General features: G+C 40.7%; 1 long non-coding RNA gene across 1 annotated transcript; it reads left to right on the top strand.

Annotated features, from left to right (window-relative positions):
* The first annotated feature begins 290 nt into the window (after positions 1–290).
* On the top strand, positions 291–3,983 carry LOC307166630. The gene is made up of 3 exons (XR_013822664.1): positions 291–322; positions 1,305–1,373; positions 3,862–3,983. It is a non-coding gene; the product is annotated as an uncharacterized lncRNA (long non-coding RNA).
* The last annotated feature ends 3,834 nt before the right edge of the window (positions 3,984–7,817 follow it).

Genomic DNA, 7,817 nt, shown 5'->3' with positions numbered 1-7,817 from the left:
CCGCTTCATTCGCTCTTCTCCTTCTGGCTCTTATTTTCTGGGTGATTCGTAAAACAAGAGCGGGTGAGTTTTTCATATTTTGTAACAACAGACAAAAACATCTGATAAAATAAATATGTAATTTAGACAAATTTCTTTCTCTAAAAGGGAAGAGAAATCAATGAGTTAACAGAAATAATGTTTCTATTCTACAGCACTAGATTCTTCTAGACTCTTTTAAAAACTGATTGTCATCTGCAATAGAGACGGTGTGTGTGTTTGATCATAAACTTTCCCGTGACATTATGTTTCAGGCAACAGAAGAGGGACTGGTGACTCTGTGGTAAGTATTGCAGGTTGATCCATGAGTTATTAATGTTCATAAGGACTGACCCTGAAATATGACACTCTTATTACTCAGATTACACAATGTCAGGGTTCTCAGCAGACAGTTCTGTCAGTCTTGTCTTAGTTTAATATGTCTTTGTTTGTGTTGAGTTTGAGCACATGGCTCTGTCTTTATTTGTGTTGGCCATGTGTTCCTCTTGTCCCGCCTCCTAGTTTCCAGTGACCACGCCCTCTTGTTTAGTCGTTGATGAGTCCTCGTCAGTCTGAGTGTGTGCTCACCTGTTCTTTGTCTGAGGGGCTGTTCACACGACACCGTTTTCAACTAAAAACGTAAAAGTTTTTATGTGTTTTGCCCGTTCATTTACATGACAACTGCATTTTGGGTCCCTGAAAACACAAAGTTTTGAAAGGGGGTTTCAAAGTGCAAGTTTTTGAAAACACTCTCCGTGTAAACAACAAAAATGTGAATCTCTGAAGTCGATGAGGTCATGCACATGCGTATTACGTGTTCAGTCTATAGTGTTTCATCGCCATCCAGTGTCCTGGCAGCAGAATACAGTGTTTTTAGTCGTTTTCGCGGATCCGTGTGAATGGGGATCGTTTTGACAACGGTGTCGTCTGTACGCGGAAAACTCAAAGGAAAAACTTCTCAGTTTTAAGCATTTCGTTTTCGTGTGAACGTACCCTGAGTGTGTTGTGCTACTGTTACTAATTACCCATTGTTCTAGTTGTGGATTTCATCATGTGTTATTCCTGTTGTGTGGGTCAAGTCAAGTCAATCATCCTGTCATGTTACAATAGGATCTGTCATCATAACGTCATGTCTGTATAAGTGATTTTCACAAAACATTTATGTGAAATTGTCAGGACACACGTTTCACACGTATATTACCTGAACATTTGCAGAAAATGAGGAACATATTATTGATGGATGACATTTAATAGCTTGATTTTTCCATATTTCCATTGATGTTTAGGAGCAGACAGATGATGTGACTTATACTGAAGTCGCTGCGTTCAGTAAAAAACGAGGCAAAAAGAACAAGGTGAGCGAACACTTTCTCGATGTTGTCCAGCTTCTCTCAACATGATTTTTGTGTATTTTCCTCTTATATGCAGTTCTTCATGATTTGTGTGATTACCGTAAATCCTCTAATATAGGCCCGGGCCTTTATTTTACTCAAGCGCATCGCGGCCCAGGCCTTTTTTGGAAGGAGGCCAGAATTAGAGACAGGACTTTATTTTTATTTGAGCAAAACGGACTACCAGTAGAATGAATAAAAACGAGATTTTGTGTCTATTTGAACCTATAAAATACTAGGTTCATTTATTGAAAACGTACAGTTACCATATAATATTATGGTATGCATACAGAACATTAACAACAAATAATGGTAATTCAGGCTAAATTCCAGTGTAGAAAACCAGTAGTGCATTGTAAACACTTAACCATACACGGTGATAATTAGGCTATTGATTCATAACAAAAGGCAACTTACTGGTTTAGACACCTTACCGCTCCAAAGTTTAACCGTCCTCAGATTGTTCAATTATAGTCCTAATCCTCTGTTGTTGTGTGTCCTGTCTAGTTTGGTTTGAAGTAAAAAAAAATCCTCAGTTTCCTCCTCCTCTTCATCTCTCCCTGTAATCTCCTCATCACTCGCGCCAGCCTCTACAACAAGTTCATTATTGTACAGTTCCTGTTCGTCCTCATCATGTTCCGCTGCACGTCTGTTCTGTCAGGGCCTCTCGTCCAGCAGCGCAGGGCTGTAAAGAACGATACATTAATTTAGTTTGGCCATTATTGCAAGTCACAGTCGACAGGCTCACTCACGAATGGAATTCATCTAATGGTAGAGAGCGAGAGCGAGAGCGAGAGGAAAAACGAAAGCAAAAGAGAGAGTGAAAGAGAGAGCTGATAGTGATAGACGTGAGTGCTAATTTCAACATACCTGTCCCTCTCGGAAGCACAGTATGAGGTAGTCCTCACTCCCGTCGGGTTTCACAGACTGCCCACACACTTTAAAGGACTTGATGATCAGGTCCTTGTCCAGCTTGTCCCAAGCAGCGAGAACCCAGTCCACAAGCAGACGGCGAGATGGTGCTTTTAGGTTCCCTCCACTTGTGTATTGCTTGTCTGCGTCCCCAGCCATCCACTCATCATAAGAAGCATGTAGGCTCGCTTTGAAGGGCTGGTTCCACATGACATCGGGGGCTTGGACATACTTAGTGCAGCCTCCTGGGATCACCGCGGTTGTGATGTTGTAGGACCTCAATTCCTGTTTGGTAGAGGTGCTGATGTGACAGCGGTAGGCGTCCCACACCAGGAGGCGCGGGCGAAAACTGAATTTCCTACCACTGATCTGAGCCATGCTGTGGTCAAGTCGTCATTCATCCAGCCGTTGGCAGATGTGGCGATGACTGCTCTTGAGATCTCTTGCTGCATTGCCTTCACTTCACGTATGGCCCCCCGGAAGACGACAAAAGGCTTGAGTTTAGTGCCATCAGTCTTGGCAGCAAGGACAACAGTGATATCACGGCTTTTCTCGTGGCCTGTTGTTTTGAGCGCAACACTCTTCGTCCCTCTTACATCAATGGTACTGGGAGACACCATATCAAACCAAATGGCTGTCTCATCCATTGCAATTATGTCCTTCTCTGAAATTAATTTCGAGACGACAGTCTTGCTCACGTAGTCGACGAATGAGACAAGTTTCTCTGTGAGGAGATCTGGGTCCTTCTGAGCCATTGTGGTGCGACGTCGCAATGCGAAGCCATTTCGGTTTAAAAACTTTTGCAGCCAACCCCTGCTAGCCAGAAATCGCGCACCTCTATCACTCACTGTAGGGTAGATTTCCAGAGCCTTGTTTTGGATCATTTTCCTCGACACTCGGTTATGATTGTCCCTCATTTAATGGATCCACTCAGAGAGTTTTGTGTCCAACTCCTCGCTAACCTTTTTTCTCCCTCCTCCTGGCAGTCTTGCTCTCTTTTTGTTTGCTGCGGCTAGATCCATGTTCTGCTTTTTCCAGTATCTTATTTTTTTCGGGTCAATGTTAAAATGTTTAGCAGCTTGCTCCCCAGTGTGCTCTGCAGCATATTCCAGCACGTTGTCTTTGAACTTGATGTCAAATTTTCGTCTCCTCTTTGGCTCCGCAGCTGCCATGGTAAATAACGGTGACTGAAGTCTCACGTGCGAGTCAAAAGCGAAGTGATTGACATGACCAGGTTACCGTAGCTATGGCTTGGATTAGTGAGCAAACATTGCCCCCCTGTGGTATTTGCATGTATGGCAAGCATAATGTTGTGGCCTGCCCAGAAAAACGTTGCTTCTAATAATAGCCCCGGCCACTATTAGAGACCGGCCTTTATTTACCTCCGCCGACAGCGAGACCGGCCAATGTTAGAGACTCGGCCGCTAATGGAATACAGGCCAATATTAGAGGATTTACGGTATATGCAGTTCTTCGTGAATTGAGCTCAAACAACATGCTGTAATAATCGAGGGTTGAAACAACTGTGATGTTCATTCAGGTTCGCTGTGATGATAAAGTGACTTATGCTTCCATCAGAGGAGCAAAAGCTGGAGCTCAGGAGAACTGCAGTCAACTTTATGCCTCTGTGAACAAGAACAAATCAGGCAAATAATTATACAAAACCCACATGAGCAGAGGAATATCAATCTAATATAACTCAATCATAGTGGGTTCATTCATTGTTAATACTTTCAATGTCTTTAACATGTTAATGAACAGACTGTAACAGATTGTTGTCTTTTTTCCTCTTTGTGTTCTGGCTTTGAGTTCTAGCGCTTCCAGAACTATTTTAATAACCTTTAGTTTTAATTTAGCAATTAATTTAATTAATATTTTAGTTTTAATTTAACTAGTGTGATTACGTATTTTCAGTAGTATTTTCAGAGTGGTGAACTCACTGTTGAGGTTTGGTGTTTCTGCTGAGTGTGAGAACTCTGTTAGTTTAACCACATGTTATTAGAGAAACGCGTGTGGTTAATGAAGAAAGAAAGAAGAGGAACTGACATCTTAACCCACACAGAACTGATCATCTCTGAACCCAGTTTGGACTGAACCTGGTAAAACAAAAATAACTTATGTAATGGATAAATACAAGTATTTGTCTGGTACCTTTTATTATAGGGTGACCATATTTTAGCTTTCAGAAAAGAGGACGGGCGTGTGGTTGATGGGCGGGGCGTGGTTTGTGGAGGCGTGGTTAAGGGGTGGGGGCGTGTCTGGGGGTGAATGCATCAAAAAATACTTATACAATACAAAAATACAAGGTTGTGAATACAAAAAATGCATTCACAACCTTGCAACTATGTTATTGTACTTTAATAAATAAAGTAATGCATCCTTTCCATTCAATGTTTGGCCTGCAACAATGGAATACTATATAAAAAAAAAAAAAGTTTAGCTTTTAACACCTTTTACATGACCAGGGTTCTCAAGTCTCACGCATTGGCCGTGAGACACACGCAATTCAACCAGTTCACACGCTCACACGCCACACCGTGTATTTCTCACGCTGAAAAGGCAATGTCAACCAAGTTGTCCTACAAGCTTTATATATAACGTTGTATACGAGGCGCGGGCACACAAAGTGAAGTTTCCTGCCGCCAGCACGTATCTCGGCCAGATTGCGTTCGTTAATAGGCAACATAGATGCGCGAACACACGGAAGTTGACGGAACATTCTCGGCCACTGTACGTTCGTTACTAGGTAACCAACAACATCGCGCGAACACACGTCGTGATGATGGAGAAGGTAAGTTCGGAAGAAAGCTTGTCAAATATTTTTAGGCTAGAACATTTAATATATAGCCCATCGTATACATTATTATTGATGCAGTCAAAAACTCTACAACTACTTTGCAACCAGGCCAGAAGCTTTGGCTCATTTTGGCTAGCTTACATTATCTGAAACTAAGGGAAATGTTAGTGGGTATGGGAAGGAATGAAGATGTATTTCTTCATTTTATTTTAAATAAATTTAAATGTATTTATTTTATTTTATTTAAAATTATATATTATACTGTATTAATAGTATTTCTAGTTACATTAAGGCTACATATTAAAGCAGAGTGCTCTGTGTAATATATATCCTGTCAAAACATACATTAATCATTGCCATTGCATTTGTATTTTTCAAACACTTACAACACAAAACACATTTCATAACTCTTGTGTACACACACACACCTTAATAATACTCTAATATGTCATTTGTTCACAATGTCCCACCACACAATAAATCATTATACCGTTTCGACTAACGTTAGACACATTCAAAAATGCAAAAATATTTGTTTTTCCAAACTGTTTGGAGCAATTTATTATATTTTTGTAATTTTTGTATAACTTATTTGTAATATTGAAATATAAAATTAAAGAGTATATTTGATGTGATGAATTGCTCTGTCATTTATTAGATTTACCAATTGTTATAATTTCAATTTGTGCTGGTTAATTATGAACAATGGGTAAAATTGGGGGGTGGGGACAGGTGGGGGCGGGGCTCCATTAGGCTCCTCCCCCAACCACATGTGATCTCACTCCAAGCTTTTGATAAAACTTGAGAACCCTGTACATGACACTATTTCTTTTCATGGCCATAGGTTAAAAATCTACTACTAAAATAAAAAATCTATTACACTATTTCAATATTTTTTTTTTTAAAAACTCAATCCTCCCGATGTTCTCTTGTAGCCTATACTTTCTTTATGTGGGCTTCTAGGTCGCTAGCACCTTTATTTGACACTGACACGTAGTCAGCTTTGCAGTTCATGCATTCTTCTTTACATGGATCCCGAATGAAACGAAAACAGGAATTTTCTCTGTAAATCATCTGTGAATTTACATTTGGGATTTTATTTTATTAAAAAAAAAAAAAACATCTAACATCTTATCTTGCACTTGACCTTGGCCGTCGAGTCACGCTGCTAAAATTCTGTGAACGTAAAGTCCGCCTACTTTGATTTGATTGGTCATTTCAAAATATCTGATATTGATGAGTAGTGACAGACCAGTGAGGCTGAGATGAACACACACATACATGCGCGTAATTTGCACGGGGGTTATGACCCCCCCAAAAATCTGATCCAGCTAATATAACCCCCCCCCCAAAAATCATCACATCATTCAGATTAAAATAAATATGAAATATTCCGAATGAATACTTTTGTTCGTTTTCTTTATTTCATTTGCCAGCAAGAAAGATAGTATCATATTTTAAATAATCTGTAATGTACCCCCCGCCCACCGCACCGCCGACTACTTGGTATTACCCAACCGCTTTCTCTACCAAGTTTGTTCACTATTTTGCGCAGTCGCTGGGATGAATGGTTGGAGAAAGCTGACGGTGCATGCTAACGGATGGAAAGATGAAAAAGGACACTGAAAGGCAGCCAGACAACGATTTTTCATTGTTGGTCGACACCATTTTTTACAGTCTATGGTCGACACCAGCCAAAAAGAGGAAAAATCCTGACCAAACGGAGGTGCGTTTCTCAAAGTGTGAGGCGCGGGCGCGTGCGCGGCCCACTGCTGGGGGGGAATAGAGACATGACAAATGGGGCGCGACAAACAGGTTTTGTGCCCATCTTTTTAATTCCTTTATTTATTGACCATACACTCAAAACAAAACAAAGACACATTTAAATGTAAGCCTTGCTGAACCTTTTTACACGTAAGTTTAAAAGTTTTTCAAGGCGACCGTTATTGATCGTAGTAGCTAGGCTATCACTTTATGGTTCCCATGGAGACGCGTCATTCATTGCTTGTCACACCGCAGCCACAATAGAGCTGGTAAGTAAAACCCCGCTGGACCTCAAAGAACCGTCAATGCAAGTGAATGGGAAAAAATAATTATTTTCTGGTCCCGTTTGAATTGTGCCATGAATGTGAACATATGTTGTCTGTGAATTTTTTATATAACTTTTCATGTTACGAGTTTGACAGTATATGGTATGATTCTTCAGCTAGCAGTTGTGGAAAAGACATAATGAGAAAGACTACATGTCGCCTATGTGACGTCACCCCATAAAGTTGACTTACCCGTGGTTTTCACCAACTTCAACGATTTTGTCCTCTCCCTGAAAGAAGGCGGTGAAGTGCACCAAAGACACAGCCATGTTTAGCGGGATCCGTGAGCTAGTCCGTGTGCTAGTGGTGTTGACGTTTCAAACGCGTCGAGAGTTGCAGTCCACAAAGTGCTCTCACACAAAGTCTAACCGTATCAAACTTCTACCCGCTAAATTGTATCATTCTTTACACGAAAAGTTATATAAAAAATTCACAGACAACATATGTTCACATTCATGGCACAATTCAAACGGGACCAGAAAATAATTATTTTCTCCCATTCACTTGCATTGACGGTTTTTCAACTTTGAGGTCCAGCGGGGTTTTGCGGAAGGGGCGGGACTTACCAGCTCTATAGCGCTGAATGAATGACTGATGATCTGCTTTTGT

This window comes from Squalius cephalus, assembly GCF_949319135.1.
Source record: "Squalius cephalus genome assembly, chromosome: 1".
Taxonomy (NCBI): Eukaryota; Metazoa; Chordata; class Actinopteri; order Cypriniformes; family Leuciscidae; genus Squalius; species Squalius cephalus.
Note: the sequence above shows the minus strand (reverse complement) of the source record. Positions and strands in the feature narration are given on the sequence as shown.